Genomic DNA, 21,852 nt, shown 5'->3' with positions numbered 1-21,852 from the left:
TAGAAACATAAATGGGGGAACTCAAGGAATCGCGGGATACACCCAAATGCGGAGCAAAATAAGAAGACACATAAGAGTAAGTGGAGCCTGGATCGAATAGAACCGATTCATCTCTGTGACAAACCAGTATAATACATATGATGACAAAATCGGTGGCAAAAACCTCGGTACGAGCATGAATGGCATAGTATCTGGCCTGGCCTCCCCCTCAAGGGCGACCTCTACCTCCCCGACCTCCACCTCTAGCTGGCTGAGCAGGTGGGGTAGCAACTGGAGCTGTAACCATAGCCTGAGAACTCTACGGGACACGTTGTGGCTGAGAATTCTGTGGAGGTGCACCCCTCCCAAGTCTGGGGTAATCCCTCACCACATGACGTGTGTCACCAAACTCAAAACAAGCTCTGGAAGGATGTGGTGGTCGTGACTGGATCGGGCCAGGTCTGCTGGACTGACCTCTGGAAGCACCCCGTGTAGGAGGCGCGCTAGAAACCGGAGGTGCATAATAAGGATCCTGAGGCCTAGGAGGAGCTGGAGCACTACTGGCTGCTGGAAGAGCTGAATGAATGGGGAGACTCATATAACCCTTACCATGACGACCTGAAGCTGGGGCACGGACACCTGAGAAATGGCTCGACTCTCGAGACCTCTTGGCCTCCCTCTCCTCCTTCTCCCTAGCATGCATACCCTCAATCCTCCTTGTAATGCTCACCACCTGCTGATAAGAAATATCTATATCCAACTCACGAGACATGTCAGATCTGATGCTGGGAATAAGCCCCTCAATAAACCGGCGAACCCTCTCACGAACAATAGCAACCAAGGCTAGTGCATGCCTAGCCAAACTGGTGTAACAGACAGTATACTCTGAAACAGTCATAGCACCCTGGTGCAAATGCTCAAACTCTGCACGCCATGCATCTCTAAGGCTCTGAGGAACATACTCTTTCAAGAACAGATTTGAAAACTGAGCTCAAGTCAGTGAAGCAGCCTCATCTGGACTGTCTAACTCATAGGTGCGCCACCAATCATAGGCGGCTCCTCGAAGCTGGAAAGTAGTGAAAGAAACCCCATTCGATCCTGAGATACCCATAGTACGTAGAATGCGGTAACACTCATCAAGAAATCCTAGAACATCCTCCGATGCTAAACCACTGAACTCAGGGGGCTTGTACCTCTTAAACTTCTCAAGCCTCAGCTGCTCCTGCTCGGAAGCCGCTGCCATGCCCTCGGGCTGAACTGGCACTGCATGCGGTACAAGAATAATCTCAAGGGCCTTCTTAACATGCAATCACTGCTCAAAAGTGCGGGCAGCGGGAGTCTATGCTCCTCCCTCGGCCTGGGATGTAGCTGCAACAAGGGGAAGCAACCCTGCCTAAGCCATAGTGGTGTACATGCTCATGAACTGTGCCAGAGTCTCCTGAAGGGCTGGAGTAGTAGTAGTAGTAGGCCTATCAGACACCTGGACTCTGGCTGGATCTGCTGGTGGTACCTCGGCGGTAGCTCGCACAGGTTCTCTCGCTACAGCACATGCACGTCCTCGGCCTCTACCCCGGCCCCGGCCTCTAACGACGGCAGTAGGGGGTGCAAGTGCCTGATCATCTCGAGTAGCATGTGTCCTCACCATCTGTGAGAGAATATAAGACAGAAGTTTAGAACTGTGGTGTCAAAATATCACACGACAAGGAAATCAAAAGAAGTGGAAATTTTCCTAACACTTACATAGCCTCTCGTAGATAAGTACAGACATCTCCGTACCGATCAACGAGACTCTAAGAAACCGGCTTGTGTTCTATGACTCCTCTGAACCTAGAGCTCTGATACCAACTTGTCACGACCCCAGTTCGCCCTCCATAAACTGTCGTGACTGCACCTAGTCTCTCTGACTAGGTAAGGCTAACAAGTGCGGGAATAAAATTGAAACTTGCGAAAATATAAATAAAGGAAAACCAAGAATAACCAAAAAGGGAAGCAATATATAGAAAGCCGCTCAGCATATACATCATGACATCTCAAACTTCTACGGCACATTCCCAAAACCCGGAAACTCACGGGAACACAAGCTGAAGAAATACAGTAAAGTGCTCTAATCTCCAGAATGTCTACATCAACAGTAAGATAGAAAGGCTAACACTACAGGATAGAATAAAGATATAGACTCCTTGGTCTGCGGACGCGACAGATGTACCTCAAAGTCTCCGAAAGATCTCCCTGCCTCAAGGGTGATAAGCCTGGGTAGAGGTACCTGGATCTGCACATGAAAAACATGCGCAGAAAGGGGCATGAGTATACCACATCGGTACTCAATAAGTGCCAAGCCTAACCTCAGTCGGGTAGTGATGAGGAAGGTCAGGGCCCTACTGAGGTAAATAATAATAAACATGACAGGATAAGATAAATAGTAGAAATGAGAATGTACAGTAGGAATCTATACAGTATGATAAGAGTACAATAACAGAACAGAAATAAAGGCATAACACAAGGAAAAACACCGCTCACAGCAAGGATAATAACCGGGGATCTCTTGGTATCCTGAGGATCTCTTGGTATCCTCAATATGTACACTAGGGATCTCTTGGTATCCCGAGGATCTCTTGGTATCCTCAATAAATACACTAGGGATCTCTTGGTATCCCGGGGTCTCTTGGTATCCTCAATAAACATACAAGGGATCTCTTGGTATCCTCAATAAATACACTAAGGATCTCTTGGTATCCTCAATATATATGCCAGGGATCTTTTGGTATCCCACACCTCAGTCCAGATCATAAATATGTGCAGGGGATCTCCCGGGATGCCATCCCATAGTCCCAAATTAAAACACACAACAACAGCTCAAGAATATCAAATTAAATACTAAGTTCGAAACAAGTAAACAGTTAATTGTAGCCTAACATGCTTCACGTAATGCAATTAAGGCAGTTTAAGCAAATAAGAAATTAAGTCAACTAAGCATGCTTTTCTAAACTAGCACAGGCTAAGTTTGCAAGTAGAACCAAAACAGGTAAGAAAGGAACTCAATTTAAATACTTAAAGTAAAACCGGATTTTCAACAATCAGCTCAAATACACGCTCGTCACATCACGTACAAGGCATTTCAACTATCAAATATCATATCCTAAGGGGAAGATCCCCCACACAAGGTTAGACAAGCCACTTACCTCGAACCGGCTCAAAATCAACTCGAAATCACACTTTTGTCACGAGTATCCGACTCCAAATGACCCAAATCTATTCAATTGAATTGCATATTGTAAATAACACCTCAAGTAACTGATTCTACAATTAAAGTCTAAGCTAATACGAGAAATTATGTAAAATGACCAAAATGCCCCTCGGGCCCACGTCTCAGAATCGGGTGAATTTTACATTTTCAGAAACCTCGTACTCTCACGAGTCTATACATAACAATAACACCAAAATTGGAGTCCAAATGAACCCTCAAATCTTCATTTAAAGGTCTCTTAAACTCGAGCACTAATTACCCTTTTTCCCAAATTTCTCACCATTATTTAAGTCTTTAATCATATGAAAACGAGTTATAAATCCAAGAACGTACCTCTAAGTGATTCCCCTTTGTTTCCTCAAAAATCCCTCTTAAAAGTTTCAAACCAGGATGAAAATGGTGGAAGAATGACTCAATTTTGCAAAGGCAACTATTTATATGTTCTGCCCAGCGATTACCGTATTTGCGGACCTGGGACCGCATCTGCGGTACCGCTTATGTGGACAAAACATCGCCATCTGCGACTCTCACTAAAATTCCAGCTTCCGCATTTGCGGACCTTTAACCAAAGGAGCGGTTCCGCTTCTGCGAGCCTCACACCGCATTTGCGGTTTCTGAAGAATCGACCCAAAGCCGCTTTTGCGGCCCTTTAGCCGCTTCGGCGGCGCTGCAGATGCGAAAATACCAGAATCAGCAATGCTACAGCTGCTGCAACACTTCTTCAACTTCCCGTCAACCATCCGAAATCACCCCGAGGCCCCGGGTCCTCAACCAAAAGCACCAATATCACCTAATACCTTATTCAAACTTGTAACAATCCTTAAAACGCCTAAAACAATATCGAACCTTGGATTAATCAAGGATTTAAACCTAAGAACTCCATATTTCCTTAAAATACGCTTTCGATCAAAAACCCAATCAAACCATCTCCGAATAACCTGAAATTTTGCACGCACATCCCAAATGACATGACGGAACTATTGAAACTCTCGGAATTCCATTCCGACCCTCGGATCAAAATCTCACTATCGGATCGGAAACTTCAAAAACTCAACTTTCGGCATTTCAAGCCTAAATTGGCTACGTACCTCCAAAACATACTACGAACACGCTCCCCACCCCGAAATCACCCAACGGAGCTAATGGAACCATCAAATTTCCATTCTGTGGCCGTCTTCACACTGTTCCGACTACGGTCAATTTTTCAACACTTAAGCTCTCATTTAGAGACTAAGTGTCCCAAAACTCTCCGAAACTTAAAACCGAACATCTCGGCAATTCAAATTAGCAGAATTAAACTTGGGGGAAAGCAGTTAATAGGGGATCGGGGCGTTAATTCTTAAGACGACCGGCCGGGTCATTACAGGCATCGCACCTGCGGTCCCCAAATCGCAGGTGCGAAAACACCAAAAGCAGAAAAATCTCAGTAGTTGCAATGACATCTCAACTTCTCCGTTAACCACCCGAAATAATCCCGAGGCCCTTGGGACCTCAACCAAAAGCACAAACATAACCCAATACCTTATTCAAACTTGTTTTGATCATCAAAATGCCTCAAACAATGTCAAATCTACTAAATCACATCAGATTCAAGCCTAAAAATTTTCGAAATACGCTTTTGATCAAAAACCCAACCAAACCACGTCCGAATGACCTGAAATTCTACACACACATCCCAAATGACACGACGTAGCTACTGCAACTCTCAGAATTCCATTTTGACCCTTGTATCAAAATCTCGCCTACCAACCGGAAATCACCAAAATATCAACTTCGTCAATTCAAGCCTAAAACTACTCCAACCTTCCAAAACCCATTGCGATCATGCTCCTAAGCCATAAATCACCTTTCGAAGCTAATCGAACCATCAGAACTTGCATCCGAGCCCTCTAACACATAAACCAACATCCAGTTGACTTTTCCAACTCAAACTCCTTTACAAGAGACTAAGTATCTCAAACCTTACCAAAATTATTTCGGATTCGATCCGACCAACCCGATACCATAAAACATGGATAACGAAGCATAAAGAAGCAAAAATGGGAGAAACGGCGCGGTAACTCATGAGACGACTGGTTGGGTCGTCACAAAATCTTCTTGATGTCAAAAACCATTACACTATGTGGCAAGAGAAGAGAAGGGGGGAGAGCGTGAGGTGAGTTTTAGGTGAACTCGCCTGAGTTTCAGGCGAGTTAGGATCGGTTTGAGCGAGGCGGATGAAGGAACATGATTGGGGCGCCATTTGGGGTCTCTAGGTTTATGGTTTTGTTTTAGGGGAGGTGTTATAATAGGGGTTATATATAGGGATGGGCAATGGGTCGGTCTGGTGGGGCGGGTCACAGGGGATGTGGGCTGGCAGGTTTAGTGTTAGGGATTCGGCCAATTTAAGTGAAGATGGGGTAGGGCATTGAAAGATTTGGGCTTTAGAAAATGAATTTGGCCCAATTTCGATTTTTAATTAAAGTTTCCCCCTCTTTTCATTTATTTTTTATCTTTTTTTTCTCGATTTTAAACTATTAAATTAATTAAAATCCTAGACTAAAATCTAATTTGTAAAATCATATTAATTGTTTATTTTAAAACATAAAAATAATTAATTAACTTACAGCTTCATGCAAAGAAATTACTAATTTTTAAACTAAAAGCTAAAAATGTAACAATAGCCAATATTTGTGATTTTCATCTTAATAAGGCTATTAACTAACTTAATTAATCCTAAAAATATGAAAACAGATCTTAATGCAATGCATGGTATTTTGCATTTTTCATGATTTTAATAAAGTAAACATGCACAGAAATGCAAATAATTTAACAAAAATTCCTACAAAAACCCTATAAAATTGCAAACAATTGGAAAAATCTATTTCTTTAATTTGTAGGAGTATTTCACATAGGACAAAAATCACGTGCTCACAACATCCTCAATCCAAATTTCCCAAGCACGACCAACGAAGTTCGCTCAGCGAGATCAACCAAAGGACGACCTTGATAAGTGAAGGGACTAACTGTATGGGTTAAAATCAAATTGAGGATCAAGTCGAGCAGAAAAGGAACGATGAGAGCAACTCGCAAACTATTACAAGTGGCATGGTCGTGGTAGACCAGTAATCACATGAATCGAACAGCTCAGCGACCGGTCGTGGTCAAGGTCGAGTAGAAAGATTAGAAAAACGGCTAGTTTTGTATTGGGATCTTCAGGGGGAATATTCTATCGAATATTTTCTCTGTTTGTACTTTTGAGGTTCTTTGGGAATATCCCATATAAATAGAAAGAGAGAAGGGGAAAAGGGAATGTAATGTTCTATATGATAAGAACTCTCTCGAAAAGTTGAATCCCCAGAAAATTACAAACATTACCTTTCCAAAGAGATTCGATTTGATGTTTATTCCACATTTATCGCATCAGATCCGAGAAAGCCTCTTATATTCTCTCATATTCTTGTCTTACATCATTGTCAGAGAGAAGAATCATCCACCTCATTCAATATTGGGTGAATCATTCTCTCTATTTACATCTATTGCCATTTTGCATATTTATTGCTTATCATTATGGGAAAATCTCACTTTATACCCATTACCCAAACTATTTACCTTTAAATACCCAAACCTAAACTATTTACTTTTTCCACCTATGTAGCCGAAACTATTTACCCGGCCCACCCATTAGCTATTTGCCTTCTTATTTGAAGTATAGAATGCTAAAAACATTCGAGTTTATTTTTACAAGCTTACCTGGTAGTGGACTTGAATGGATCTACTTCTTCTCTGTCAGATCAATCTTCATTAAGAGGGTCAACCCAAGCTATTACTTTACCTCCTTTCCTTATGATTTTTTTGTGTGTATGAAGACCCACCATTGTTGAGCTTGAAGCTCCTGAATTTGACATTTTATTTTTAAGATTTATTATTTGATTTGATGTGAGTGCTATAAAATATTGCTTATAGTACCTTCAAGTAAGCTTCCCAAAATCTGAATTTTTATGTGTGTTTGACTATCCACCATTGCTCGCTTGAAACTCAATTTTTATTTTTGAAGATTTCTTGTTTGATTCATGTTGATACCCAATTTTTCCCTATATATTTTTAATATGCAAAATACTTTCAAAATAGCATATATATGCAAATATAAACATTTCCAAATATTTTATTATTTTCCCATAATTTTGTAAGGTTTTTAAATCGATTTATTTCCCTTTTTTATCCATAAAATCTCAATAATTATTTCTAGAATTAGTATTTTGATGATTCGTTTATGGGATTCTTATATTTATGCCAAAATATCGCTAAAATAATTTTTTACATATTTTTACAAATTCATTTAGTATTTTTTAAAGCTAATTGCATATAATAGCAATACTAGCCATTTTAAGGTTTAATTGTGTCTTATTTTCATAAAATCGAGTCTGGTATTTTTGAATTGTTAGTTATGTGTTATAAATCATTTCAGTATTATCAGAAACTATTTACTATTTTTTTTTAAAAGGGAAAATAGCTATTTAACTCGTAGCCACATTTGTATTTCAATTATAACCCAAACCAGGCCCCAATTTCCCCAGCCCAATTTATTTTTATCCCTGACCCAACCTAATTTTAACAAACCCAAACCCGAATTCCCCACCTACCATTTTAATCTAGGTCGTTGATCATTCAGATCAACGACCATCATTCACCCTTCCATAATTAAACCCAAATGACCCCTTAACCTAAATCATTTCTCACCACCAGCCGCCTTGAACCCCTCTACTCTCAATTCTCTCTGCAGCCTCACATAAACACTAACCACCGCCACCCAATTCCACCCTAATCCACCTCAATCCCCACCTAACCCATGGACTCCCATGGCCGTTTGAGATGTATACCGGCCTCCTACATCTTCAGGTGTCCCGTTAGTGTGATTCCAGGACAGATCTCGAAGAAGTCTGGTCCAGTTCTTGTTCAACTTCTACTCATGGCCTTCCTCCGGCCATCCATGGCCTTCCTCCGGCCATCCATGGCCATTCAAGTCAGATCCTTGACTTTTCTGGCTAGATTGGTAGTTTTCAAAGTCTTTCTCACTTTTTCTAGGTTCTCTGAAACCCTAAACCTTTAAGATCTTTCAATTTTCTTCAGATCTATCTTAGATCTGTGCATATTATGAACTTCTTAAGTGTTTTTCCAAAGGTTCTCAGATTTTCTTTCAAAATGACTCTTCATTTTTCAACGATTAGGGTTTTCTCTTAAATATTTTTAAAGATCTCTTCTCTAATTTTAATGTTGCTTATAATTTTACTATGTTCAAACGACTTGTTTATGCTTTTCTTCTACTTGATTCAGCATGTTGAAAACCCTAGGTCTTTTTGATCTTATCCGAGTCCTGAAACTGTCCTTGTTTGTTTGAATGTATACTTGTTCGATTAAGTTTTTTGTTTCTGACTCTCTTTTCCTTGTTTGACTTATCTGATTTTGAGTTCTTATCATCTCTTAAACTCGACTACTATTGAAGCCCTAATTTCTTAAAAGGGTTTCCCTCGATTATTACTATGAGTTTGAAGGTCTTTACTTGTTTCTGACTTTCTTACCTGTTAGTTGGGATTGCTACACTCTGATTCTATGTGACTACTCGACCTTGTCGACTACTGTACTCCGAGTAGATTTCTTTTACTACTGAATCCTCTTTTATTACTGCTACTACTTTATGTTTGTGTTGCTTCTTTTTGTCAGCATGTTTGACCCTGCACGCATGTTCATTCCTTGCTATTTATATGTTGAAATGCAGAGTCATGACTCTTTCTTGAATGATCCTAATTCCCTCAATATTGCGACTGATTGCAAAAATTTTCTTATGAACCCTAATTTTACTCGTTTGTTTAAATTAATTGATTCCCCTCCTTTAATTACTGTGATGTTTTACCTTGCTGAATTATTTCCTAATGCTAAGCATACTTTGTACTTAGACTCAATTATTTACTTCATACTTTTACTGTCCCCTTATATGGCAATAATCAATCTGTCTTAAACTGATTTTTTTCTTTAATTAACCCTGTTAGTATCCGTTTGAGCAAGTAATCCCTTGATTAAAGGGGAGTACTTGTGTTAATTGATTTTGATTGTGGTTATTTCCATGTTGAGTTGAAACTTCACTAGTTACCTTATTCTTCACTTGTTTTCAAAACTATAAATACCCTACCCTCTCTTCTTTCAAACATACGAACAATTGAGTTCAAACACACGAACAATTGAGTTCAAAACGCACTTAATAAGAGTTTGAAGGTCTTTACTTGTTTCTGACTTTCTTACCTGTTAGTTGGGATTGCTACACTCTGATTCTATGTGACTACTCGACCTTGTCGACTACTGTACTCCGAGTAGATTTCTTTTACTACTGAATCCTCTTTTATTACTGCTACTACTCTATGTTTGTGTTGCTTCTTTTTGTCAGCATGTTTGACCCTGCACGCATGTTCATTCCTTGCTATTTATATGTTGAAATGCAGAGTCATGACTCTTTCTTGAATGATCCTAATTCCCTCAATATTGCGACTGATTGCAAAAATTTTCTTATGAACCCTAATTTTACTCGTTTGTTTAAATTAATTGATTCCCCTCCTTTAATTACTGTGATGTTTTACCTTGCTGAATGATTTCCTAATGCTAAGCATACTTTGTACTTAGACTCAATTATTTACTTCATACTTTTACTGTCCCCTTATATGGCAATAATCAATCTGTCTTAAACTGATTTTTTTCTTTAATTAACCCTGTTAGTATCCGTTTGAGCAAGTAATCCCTTGATTAAAGGGGAGTACTTGTGTTAATTGATTTTGATTGTGGTTATTTCCATGTTGAGTTGAAACTTCACTAGTTACCTTATTCTTCACTTGTTTTCAAAACTATAAATACCCTACCCTCTCTTCTTTCAAACATACGAACAATTGAGTTCAAACACACGAACAATTGAGTTCAAAACGCACTTACACTCAAAACTCTCTCTTTCTCTATTACTACTTGTGCTATTGTTTTGTCTAGCCGACTAAAAGCCAAGGCTAGATTGTAGAATCCTGCTTACTTTAACTTTCTGCACCTTGCTTTCTCTACTAGTATGTCCTAGTTATTTTTAAAGCCTCAACAACAACATGATCCTTTAATTGTTTCAGTTTCCCTCATTCTTGTTTACTTCTATTCGTGGTTCTGCAGTCAAGTTACATTACTAGCATGCTGTAATAAGTTCCCTTTCCCTTTAGATTAATGTTTCCCCTATGTGTATTTTTAAAGCATATTTTGTCAGTCACTTGTTGTGTACCTGCTGTCTTATGAATCCCAAACCCCAATATCCCTTCTATGTGTTTGTGTTCCTTTGGCTGGTTTGTAGACATGCCATCATCAGCTATTGTTGTGCATGACTCAAACTTGACCCCCTTTGAATGGCTACTAATTCTGTGTAGTTTTGAGTTTTACTACTACTGCTGATTGTCACTAATTGCTTTCAAAAATAGACTATTAGTCCAGATTTTTAAACAAAATCTCTTTCAATATGTGTTATGCACTTCCACTATATTCTTACAATCTAGGTTCTGCCCCTCTTGTGTGAGCCTTGCCTTGGGACCCTTGATCTCCCTCTGAACTTGGACACATAAGAGCTGGCCCTTCCACATTGTACCAATTGCGTTTGGTTATGCAAATCTGGGTATGAGTACTTCCCGGGATCTTTTGAGGTCCTTAGGGAACTTTGACACACCCAGGTATGAGAAAGGCTTTGAAATATTGGCACTGAAGTGGTTCATTACATAACCTAGAGAGGAAGTCAACATCAGGCTTCCTTTGGTTGTAATTTCTTATTTTTGCACTTCTTTTGTAATTCAATCATTTGGTATGTAATAATTTATAAACAATATCGGGATGATTAGTGAAAAGGGTGGGTAGTCGTATGTTGTGGGTAAATTGGGTATATAACATGCCTATAGGGTCTATTTTGATTCCAAACATGGCCTGTTAAATATCATGCATATAGGATCTGCTCTGGTTTAAGATAAATTCTGCTTGCTTTACTTTCACACAACTAGAAACCATGTCTATAGGATCTAAATGGCTTTAATAATAGAGATCATGCCTATAGGGTTAAAATCAGCTTTATAATTAGATATCATGCACATAGGGTGTAAAGTAATTGAAGTTCAGTTTTCATTACAACATGTATTCAGATTCGTCTCCCTAGAAATCATGCCTATAAGTCCAAAGTCAGTTTTTAACACTTAGATATCATGCCTATAGGATCTAAATAGCTATAATAGAAATCACGCTTATAGAACTTAAACCAGTTTAGTTGGAAAATTCGTTTAGTTCACATTGTCATTCTGAATTGGATTAGTTAATTAATTTGCCGCTTCTTTGATAAGTTTTCAGACACTGCCTTAAATTAATACCATTAGAAATCATGTTTGTAGGATCTCAAGTTGTCTGTTTAATCACTACTCTACTGCATTCCTAATCAATATAGATATCATGTTCATAGGACATCACTATTGCGCCTAGGCAAGCCTTAGGTAATTACTCGAATAAAACTGGAATTGCCTTTGCTAATTACCAACTGCTACAACCAGCAGGCAGGCCTGATTCGGACTTCTTTTCTGAGTTATATAATGAATCTGGTTTTGACTCAAACTCTGCTTTAGGATTTAAAATTCATACCTTAACTGTGTTTAAGTCATGCTATTTATATGCATTGTTTGCGGAGGTATACATGAGCCTTCTAATTGTATATATGTCCCCCCTCTAAATGTAGAACTGCGTGTTTTTGTATGTCGCCTTAGCCTTTTCACCTTTAAACCTAAGTGTCAGCCTACAACCTCCCTCTTGTAGGAGTAGTAGTCCTAAAATTCCTCCGGGACTGATAGGAATAGGATGGGTAATAGCATGCAATAGAGGTTGAGACCAATCCGCGCTTTAAAACCTTCACGGGGTGGGAAGGGTAGATATGGATATAATGATCGGTGCGCTAATACCACGTGTATCCCCTCTTCTGAGGAGTGTCATACCGGGTATTGCATTGAGGTGATCCATATTATACTAAAACCTAGGACCCCCTTTTATTTTTTACAAGCATGTTTAGCTTATAACTCTTTTTCTAAAATTTTGCCCTTTTAATAATTGTTTGCACTTGGTGTTTAACTTAAATCCCTCTTAATTGAGCCTTATTTGATTACTTGCTAATTGCACAAATTCACAAAAAAACTATCTGGCCGGGAACCACACTAGTGAATCCTGAGGGGTGCCTAATACCTTCCCTTTGGGATAATTTCAAGCCCTTACCATATCTCTGGTTATCAAACATAGTCGTAGTTGAGCCCTATAGGTTTCCTAATGCACCCTAAATCATTATGTGGTGACTCTTCAAAATACCCAATTCCCAAAAAGAAAATGAGTAATTACACCCCATGAATGTCGAAACCCGGAAATCCTCTCTGACGGAAGGGGAAAAAGGGGGGCGCGACAGCATGGCGACTTTGCTGGGGATATTTAGGCTTTTACCATTTCAGATTGTTCTTGTGAATTTGTTCCTCCCTATGTGCAATTACTTGATTATATTTCTTTAAGCATTTAATTTCTCTTTCCAAAAGCAAAACTGACATATCTTTTTTGTTTCCTTCCTTTATTGCTACTTTAAATTATAAATCTGCTATATTTATCACTTTCTTAACGTGTAAATACATGTAAACATGTTTTAATTATTGCATAATCATGCTCAACATCGTACTCCACTCGTGCCAAACAAATACTATAGCAATTCTTATAATGAGTGGTTGCGCTCTTCCTATATCATTACCCCCCAAAATTCGGAAAGGCATATTTGCGGTAAAACCAGTCGATCAGCGGTGCAGTCGACAGTTCCGTGCCTTCCCCTTTGAGTTGTCTGCTCAAGGGTACCGGTCTAAACCCCATAGAAACCTTACTCCATTCAAATTGTGCATGCATCATAGTCAAACCTAACCGGGTCAGTTATGTTTTACACATAATGATCCTTTAAGATAGCCTTGTCCAAAGTCCACCGGGTCTCCCTGAACCCAAACGGACATCACCACGTTCTGTGCATTTATTTAGAAAACTAAATGCTTCATGCTAATTGTTGTTTTAAATAGTCGAGTCTGGTGGGGGTAAGAGCCTAACCTTATCTGTCTTGCATAAATATGAGGAACGAAGTCCCCAGATTCGACATGGTCACCACCGTCCACCCATGATTGCTAAGCTGGTGGAGAGATTTACCCTCGAGTGACCAAAATCTCGTCCACAAATATCTGGGAAATTTACCATACCTCCTGGAGATCCAACCTAACAACATGATCATAGAAGCTGTCATATTATTCTGGGATTGTGAAAGGGCTGTGTTCCGCTTTGGGGACATTGAAATGATGTCCTTGCTAGAAGAGATAGGAGGACTGGCCAGTCTAGTGTGGGAAACTCCGGGCTTGCTAATGCCTGAGAACCGTAAAGGTAGGGGTTTCCTCAAAATGATGTGTATGAAGAAGAACACAGAATTGACATGCCTGAAGGAGTCATACATCCCTTTTGACTACTTCTATGAAAGGTACTGTCACAACAAATGCTACCGTACCTACCTTGATGAGTTTTCCATCACATCCTTGAGGCACATCCATCGAAGGGTTTTCTTCTTCATGTTTTGTTTCCTGGGGCTGATCGTGTTTCCGATGAAAAAAGAGAGAATCCATACCAGGCTGGCTATGGTAACTAAGACCCTAATGGAGGGGATTGGTGGGCAGCCATTCAGCATCGTGCCCATGATCATTGCAGACATATACCGAGCCTTAGATAAGTGTCAACGAGGAGCAAAACACTTCGAAGGCTGCAATTTATTACTTCAACTCTGGCTCATGGAACATCTCCAAAAGGGCGAATACCTCAGCGAAGAGACTAGGATGATAACATCGCTTTCCATCATCCAAAACGAATGAATTACATCCCCGATATGTTCGCACAGCCTGAGAATGCCAAAGGGTGGGTTGAGCTATTTGACAATCTGACCGAAGAACAGGTCCAGTGGATGTTCGAATGGTTTTTGACCGAGGAGTTCATCGCCCGATCCAGAGACGCACCTTTCCTGAAACTAATTGGTCTAAGAGGAACCTACCCTTACGTCCGTCTCCGAGTTATGAGGCAAGCTGGGAGGAATCTAGTTATAATCAGGGTCGACAAGATGAGTCATTTCCGAGCTGACTTTTAAAATGATGATAGTCCCTATAAGTGCCAAGCTCAGCATATGTGACACTGCAAGATCATAATGGGGAGAGATACCATCGAGCCAGACAGGTATCATGCTGGTTGTGATCCTTTCTACTCAAGTTGGTTGGAAGACAATCATGATGGTCTAGGCCAGCCATGGTTTGCTCGAGGTCGCAGGATTATAGATGAAAAGGCCGAGGCGCAGGTCAAGTACAACCAACTATGCAAAAGGATCCGTGAGTACGAAAGCGAACATCGTGAGATACAAGAGTCCAACCAGAAGTTAATTGAGGAATGGAAAGACATGGCTGTCAGTTCCAACAAGCGGCTAGGATACTTGGAGCGAGTCATAGTAGAACTGGAGAGAAAATTTCTCAAGAGGGTTGAAGATTGCCAAAATGCTGAAGAGACCGAAGGTGGACATTTAGCCAGAGCATACCTATTGCTGGGACTTCGAGTTGGGGAAGCTGTTCGACGGAGCCAAGGATGCCGAATCTGGGGACGGTCCTTCTGGGACCAGTAGATAGGAGTTTATCTTTTCGCTTTATAAATGTAATAAGGCCAATGGCCATTAGTGACTGTTATTTCCTGTTTATTTAGTGTCGATTTGGGATTTGTCTTATTATCAATAAAATGAGGCATTTAGCATTCTAAGTTCTCCAAACCAATTTGTCGCTAGGCCTATATCGGGCACAAAGAGGTCCCCAAATTAGGACACGATTTACATTCTCGCACTATGTGTTTAAATATTACAATACTTTTTATGATTCTCGCTAACTTGGTTACCTTTTTGTTTTTGTTTTTATCATTCTAAAGGTTAGTTCATGCACTCTGGCATCATCATCTTATTTCACGAGATCCAGGGGCCCTCCACCCACTCCTCCTCTTAGTCTTGTCAAAAACAAGAACCAAAGCAAGATGGAAGATTTGAACAACGTCAGGAAGGAGAATCAAATTGAACGGGTAGAGTCCACTAATGGCCATGATACCCAGGTTCCTAATGAGAATGTGTCACAACTCGAACAAAAGCAGCTAAAATTTCAAGAAGAGCTTGATCAGGTTTGGAATCTGGCAAGCCTGTCATTTTCCCTCAGCACCCTAGATATTAATTTCCCCAATACTCAAAACCCGACACCTCCTCAAAATATCTCAAAGTAATAGAATCATCCCGCTCATCACCATCACACTGTTCCACCAAAGACCTAATGCAACACCTACCATATCCCAAACAATACTCCACTACTCATCCCAGAACCTCAAAAATCCACAAATGACCATTTTCACACCCACACACCAGGCCACCATAACACTCCTATCTACGTGGAGACCATGCCATACTCCATCCAACCTATCTCTAGTACACCTGAGTCTAATGAAAAGGATCTGCTTATCAGGAATCTGGCTAAGGAACTTAAGAAATTGACTAGACGGATTCAGGGCGTTGAGGGAATTAAAGGAATCAAGGGGCTGAACTATGAGAACTTTGAATACAACCCGATATCGAACTACCCGAGGGGCACAAACTTCCTAAGTTCGAAATGTTTGATGGTACGGGTGATCCAAGGGTCCATCTGAGGACATACTGTGACAAGCTGGTTGGAGTAAGGAAAGATGAGAGAATCCGCATGAAGCTATTCATGAGGAGTTTGAAAGAAGATGCATTGTCTTGGTACATCATCCAAGATCCAAATAAGTGGTCAAACTGGGTGTGCATGGCATCCAATTTTATGGACAGATTCAGGTTTAATACAGGGAATGCGCCAGATGTGAGAAGCCCATAGAGACGTTTTGCGAGTATGCTACTCGCTGGAGGTCCAAAGCTGCTAAGGTCAGACCTACCTTAGAAGAGGAACAGATGAACAAGTTCTTTGTTCAGGCTCAGGACCCGTAGTATTATGAACGGTTGATAATGATTGAGAACCACAAATTCTCCAACATTATCAAATTGGGTGAGAGAATTGAAGAAGGTATCAAGAGTGGTATGGTTACAAGTTCTAGGCATTGCAAGCTACAAATAAGGCCTTACAATCCGGTGGTGTGTCCAAGAAAAGACACGTAGGGGCCGTGATGGTTGCACAAAGGACCAAATCTCCCCTCAAATACCAAACTTATCTAACACCTCCACTCGCATACCAGCCAACTCCAAATTACCAAGCACATTCACCCTCATACCAAGCTCCACCACCAACTTATCAATCACTTCCACCTCCTACATATCAACCTACCTCACCCAAATACTCCCAACCCGCGCATGTCTACCAAACCTATAATGCTCAACCATCCCACTATCAATCGCCTCCTAAATGCCAAAACTTCCTTAGACCTCGACCCAATTTTGATCGCAGACTTCCAAAACAATATACAACCATCACTGAACCCATTGACCAGTTGTATAATAGGCTCAAAGCCGCTGGTTATGTCACCCTCATCCCTGCTGCAACCCTTGAGAACCCTTCCCAGTGGGTTAACCCAAACAAATCCTGTGCATACCATTCCGGCATGAAAGGGCACACCATTAATGAATGTCATTCCTTGAAAGACAAGATCCTGTCTTTAATTGATAACAAGATTATTGTGGCAAAGGAACTCGCTCCAAATGTCCGCAACAACCCTCTGCTAGACCATAAGGGTAGAGGTATCCACATGATTGAAATAGAAGATGATTAGGATCCCAAAGGATCAATCGGGTTGATCGCAGAAGGTGATGACCCAAAGAAATCAATAATTACCCCCAATCCAATCATAGTCCATATTCAACCATTTGAGGACGCTGAGGTGAATATGTCTGTACCACTTGAGTTTGAAGCAACGTCATCCGCAAAGGCACCTGCACTAATTGAGTTTGAATTCATGTCTCCAGCAAATGCACTGGTACCATTTGAGGTTGCAGTTTTACCGCCCAAGGCACATGCTCCGTTCGAAGTAAGGATAGCCCCACCAATCCCAGTGGCAATGTCGACCATGACACCATTACATACAAAGGTTGTACCCTAGGACTATGCAGCCAAGGCGAGGAGGAAATGCAAGGTTAGGTTCGAAGAGACTGTTGCAGCATAGGGTATGACAAGAACTGGCAGAGTTTATACCCTTAAACATCTAGCTGAGTCAAGCAAGCATGCTTCTAATCGTCCACCCATCATTGAGGCAGGTCTAGACGACATTTGGAGGAAAATACATGCCAAGGAGTATTCAGTTATCAACCAATTAAACAAGATGCCAGCACAAATATCTATTCTCTCTTTGCTGCAGAATTGTGAGGCACACAAGAATGGTCTGTTAAAGGTGCTGAGTGAAGCATACATACCAAGCAGCATCACTGGTAGGAAAATGGCTAACATGGTAGGACAAGTATCGGAGAGCCATAAGATCACTTTTCATGAGGACGAGCTGCCACCTAAAGGGTTGGGGCACAACAAAGCACTGCACATCACCGTACAATGCGAAGACTATTTCGTCACTAGAATCCTAATTGATGGAGGTTCCAGTCTCAACGTTTGTCCATTGGTAACGCTCAAGAAACTGGGTAAAGGAGTGCTCGAGATAAAAGATGAAGCAATCAGTGTGAAAGCCTTTGATGGTTCTGAGAGGTCCACCATCGGTGAGATTGTTCTATGCTTACAAATAGGACCAACATGGTTTGATGTCGATTTCCAGGTGATAGACGTACCAACATCTTACAACTTACTGCTAGGATGGAAATGGATTAATGTCGCTGGGGTCGTAGCATCAACACTGCATCGGGCAGTAAAATTCGAATGGAATCACCAGGAAGTGATCATTCACGGCGACGGTAGCAACCCTATATACAGTCATCAGACCATTCCTGCGATCGAGGGAAGAAGGAAGTTGGGTGGAAAGACTTACCACCACATCGAACGGGTCAATGCTATTGGCAAAGACAAATGGTGGGATAACAACATCGAGAGTATACTAAATTGGAGTGGGTATGAACCTGGCAAGGGGCTCCGCAAGAACCTCCAAGGAATCGCTAAGCCCATAAAACTCAAGAAACATGGCACTACTTTCGGTCTGGGTACCTGGGAAGAATTCAACAATTGGTCGCCGCCATGGCGCGGTCCTTACTATCCACTGGAGCAGCCAATATCGCATCTAGAGCAAACTTTCCAACAGGCCGACATTGTTTATGGGTTAGATGAAGAAGAAGTACTGGCAGTGGTAAAGAACTTGTTCCTAGAGGACAACGACATAGACTGTTGTGTTGTTCTCGGGGAGGAGAGGGAGGAAGGATCTTCCATACCGGCTGTAAGAATAGGTGCACAACTCAATAACTGGACCATCAGGACAACAAAAGCCAGACAAGCCTCGGGGTAGCAAGGCTAAAACAAGCATTATCCATTGTTTTTACTAGATGATTTTCTTTTTGCATTTTCAATTCCCGCAATAAGATCTTCAATGTTCAAAACAGTTATGTAATTTATCAAAGCATTTTTGACTTTTTTTATAAATCAACACTCATTATTGTTTTCTCTCATTACTTTACTTATATAGCATTACTATTACTTATCTTAATGAACCAACAACTATGACATGCAATGAGACAATGCAACAAACGGACATTGATTCAGAGGAAGATGACATACCTGACAAGATTGTTAGAAAAGTTGAAAACTTTGAGAATAGACCTAAGTCCAACCTAGACGAGACCGAAATTGTTAACTGGGACACGCAGAAAACATCAAGGAAACATGAATCAGCGTTCACCTATCACCATCAGAAAAGAGAAAGAATACACAGAATTTCTAAAGGAATATGAGGACATATTCGCCTGGTCGTATGATGACATGACTGGACTGAGTACGTCTATTGTGGATCACAAACTGCCGATCCAACATGTCCACCGGTAAAGCAAAGGCTCAGAAAGTTCAAGCCTGATATGAGTTTGAAAATCAAAGAAGAGGTCACCAAGCAGGTCAAAGCTAAGGTTCTCAGGGTAGTAGAATACCCGACATGGTTAGCCAACATCGTGCCAGTGACAAAGAAGGACGGGAATGTCAGGGTCTGTATCGACTATCGGGATCTCAACCGAGCCAGTCCAAAAGACGATTTCCATTTGCCAAATGTACACATCCTGATTGATAATTGCACCAAGCATGAGTTGCAGTCATTTGTTGATTGCTTCGCTGGTTATCATCAGATCTGGATGGATGAAGAAGATGCTGAGAAAATGGCTTTCATTACGCTGTGGGGAATGTACTGTTACAATATGATGTCGTTCAGCCTGAAGAATGCAAGGGCTACCTACATGAGGGTCGTGACTACCATTTTCCATGATATGATACACAAGGAGATAGAGGTATATGTAGATGATGTTATCATCAAATCCAAGAAGGCCACTAATCACATGGAAGATTTGAGGAAGTTCTTCAATAGACTGCGGAGGTACAACCTGAAACTGAATCCTGCCAAGAGCGCATTTAGGGTTCCTACTAGGAAATTGCATGGGTTTATTGTGAATCGCCAAGGAATAGAACTGGATCCATCAAAAGTCAAAGCCATTCAAGAATTGCCACCACCAAAGAACAAGAAGGATGTAATGAGTTTCTTGGGGAGACTTAACTACATCAGCTAATTCATAGCACAGTCTACAGTTATTTGTGAGCCAATATTTAAGATGTTGAAGAAGGACGTCGCTACCAAATGCACTGATGACTGCCAAAAGGCCTTTGACAGAATCAAGGAATACCTATCAACACCACCAATCTTAGTCCCGCCCAAGCCAGGTAGACCCTTACTACTCTACCTTGCAGTGTTGGATGGAGCTTTTGGCTGCATTCTAGGGCAGCATGACGAAACGAGGAGGAAGGAACAAGCCATATATTATCTCAGTAAGAAGTTCACCTCGTACGAGGCTCGGTATTCTTTATTGGAGCACACCTGTTGTGCTTTGTCTTGGGTAGCTCAGAAGCTGAGGCATTACTTCTGTGCCTATACTACATATCTCATATCAAGGATGGATCCTTTGAAGTATATATTTCAGAAGCCCATGCCCACTAGAAAGCTAGCCAAGTGGCAAATCCTGTTGAGTGAGTTTGACATTGTCTACGTAACTCAGAAAGCAGTCAAGGGACAAGCACTGGCAGACCACCTCACTGAGAATCCCGTGGATGGAGAATACTAACCCCTGAAAACATACATTCCTGATGAGGAGGTATCATTCATAGGAGAAAACATTGCAGAATCCTATGACGGTTGGAGAATATTTTTTGATGGAGCAGCAAATTTCAAAAGAGTCGGCATAGGAGCAGTCCTAGTATCAGAAACTGGTCAGCATTATCCGGTGTGCGCCAAACTCAGGTTCCCATACACCAACAATATGGCCGAGTATGAAGCCTGCATCTTAGGACTCAAAATTGCCATTGACATGAACGTTCAAGAGCTTCTAGTAATCAGAGATTCAAACTTACTTATACATCAGGTACGAGAAGAATGGGCAACCAAGAACTCCAAGATACTCCCGTATCTACATCATGTACGGGAATTGAGAAAGAGGTTCACGAAGACGGAGTTCCAACATGTTCCTAGAGTTCAGAATGAGTTCGCCGATGCATTGTCTACCCTTTCATCTATGATACAACATCCAGATAAGAATTTCATTTATCCCATTCCAGTAAAGATCCATGATCAGCCGGCTTATTATGCCCATGTTGAAGAAGAAGCAGACGGAAAATCTTGGTTTCATGATATTAAGGAATATTTGGCAAAAGAAGAGTACCCAGAGCTTGCAAATCCTACTCAGAAATGCACACTTCGGAGATTGTCCAACAACTTCTTTCATAGCGGAGGAATCCTATGTAGGAGGACTCCCGATTTGGGACTATTAAGATATGTTGACGCGAAGGAAGAATCCAGGCTACTAGAGGAAATTCACGCTGGGACCTGCGGTCCACATATAACAGTTTTGTCTTAGCAAAGAAGATACTTCGGGCTGGTTACTTTTGGATGACCATGGAAACAGACTGCATCCAGTAGGTTCGGAAATGCTACCGCTGTCAGATACATGCAGACATGATAAAGGTACCTCCAAAGGAGCTTAATGCAACAAGCTCACCATGTTTGTTCGCTACTTGGGGATGGATGTTATTGGACCAATCGAGCCTGCCGCTTCCAATGGACACCAATTTATCTTGGTAGCCATCAACTATTTCACTAAATGGGTCGAAGCAGCATCTTACAGAGTAGTGACTAAGAAAGTCGTGGCAGATTTTGTCCGCGACCACATTGTTTGTCGATTCAGAATTCCAAAGTCAATCATTATTGATAATGGCCCAACCTCAACTACAACTTGATGAAAGCTATGTGTGAAACTTTCAAGATCAGATACAAGAATGCCACAGCCTACTGGCCACAAATGAATGGAGCTGTAGAAGCCACCAATAAGAATATCAAGAAGATAATAA

This window comes from Nicotiana tabacum, chromosome 10 (assembly GCF_000715075.1).
Source record: "Nicotiana tabacum cultivar K326 chromosome 10, ASM71507v2, whole genome shotgun sequence".
NCBI lineage: Eukaryota > Viridiplantae > Streptophyta > Magnoliopsida > Solanales > Solanaceae > Nicotiana > Nicotiana tabacum.
The sequence above is the reverse complement of the archived record's forward strand: the minus strand, read 5'-3'. Positions refer to the sequence as shown.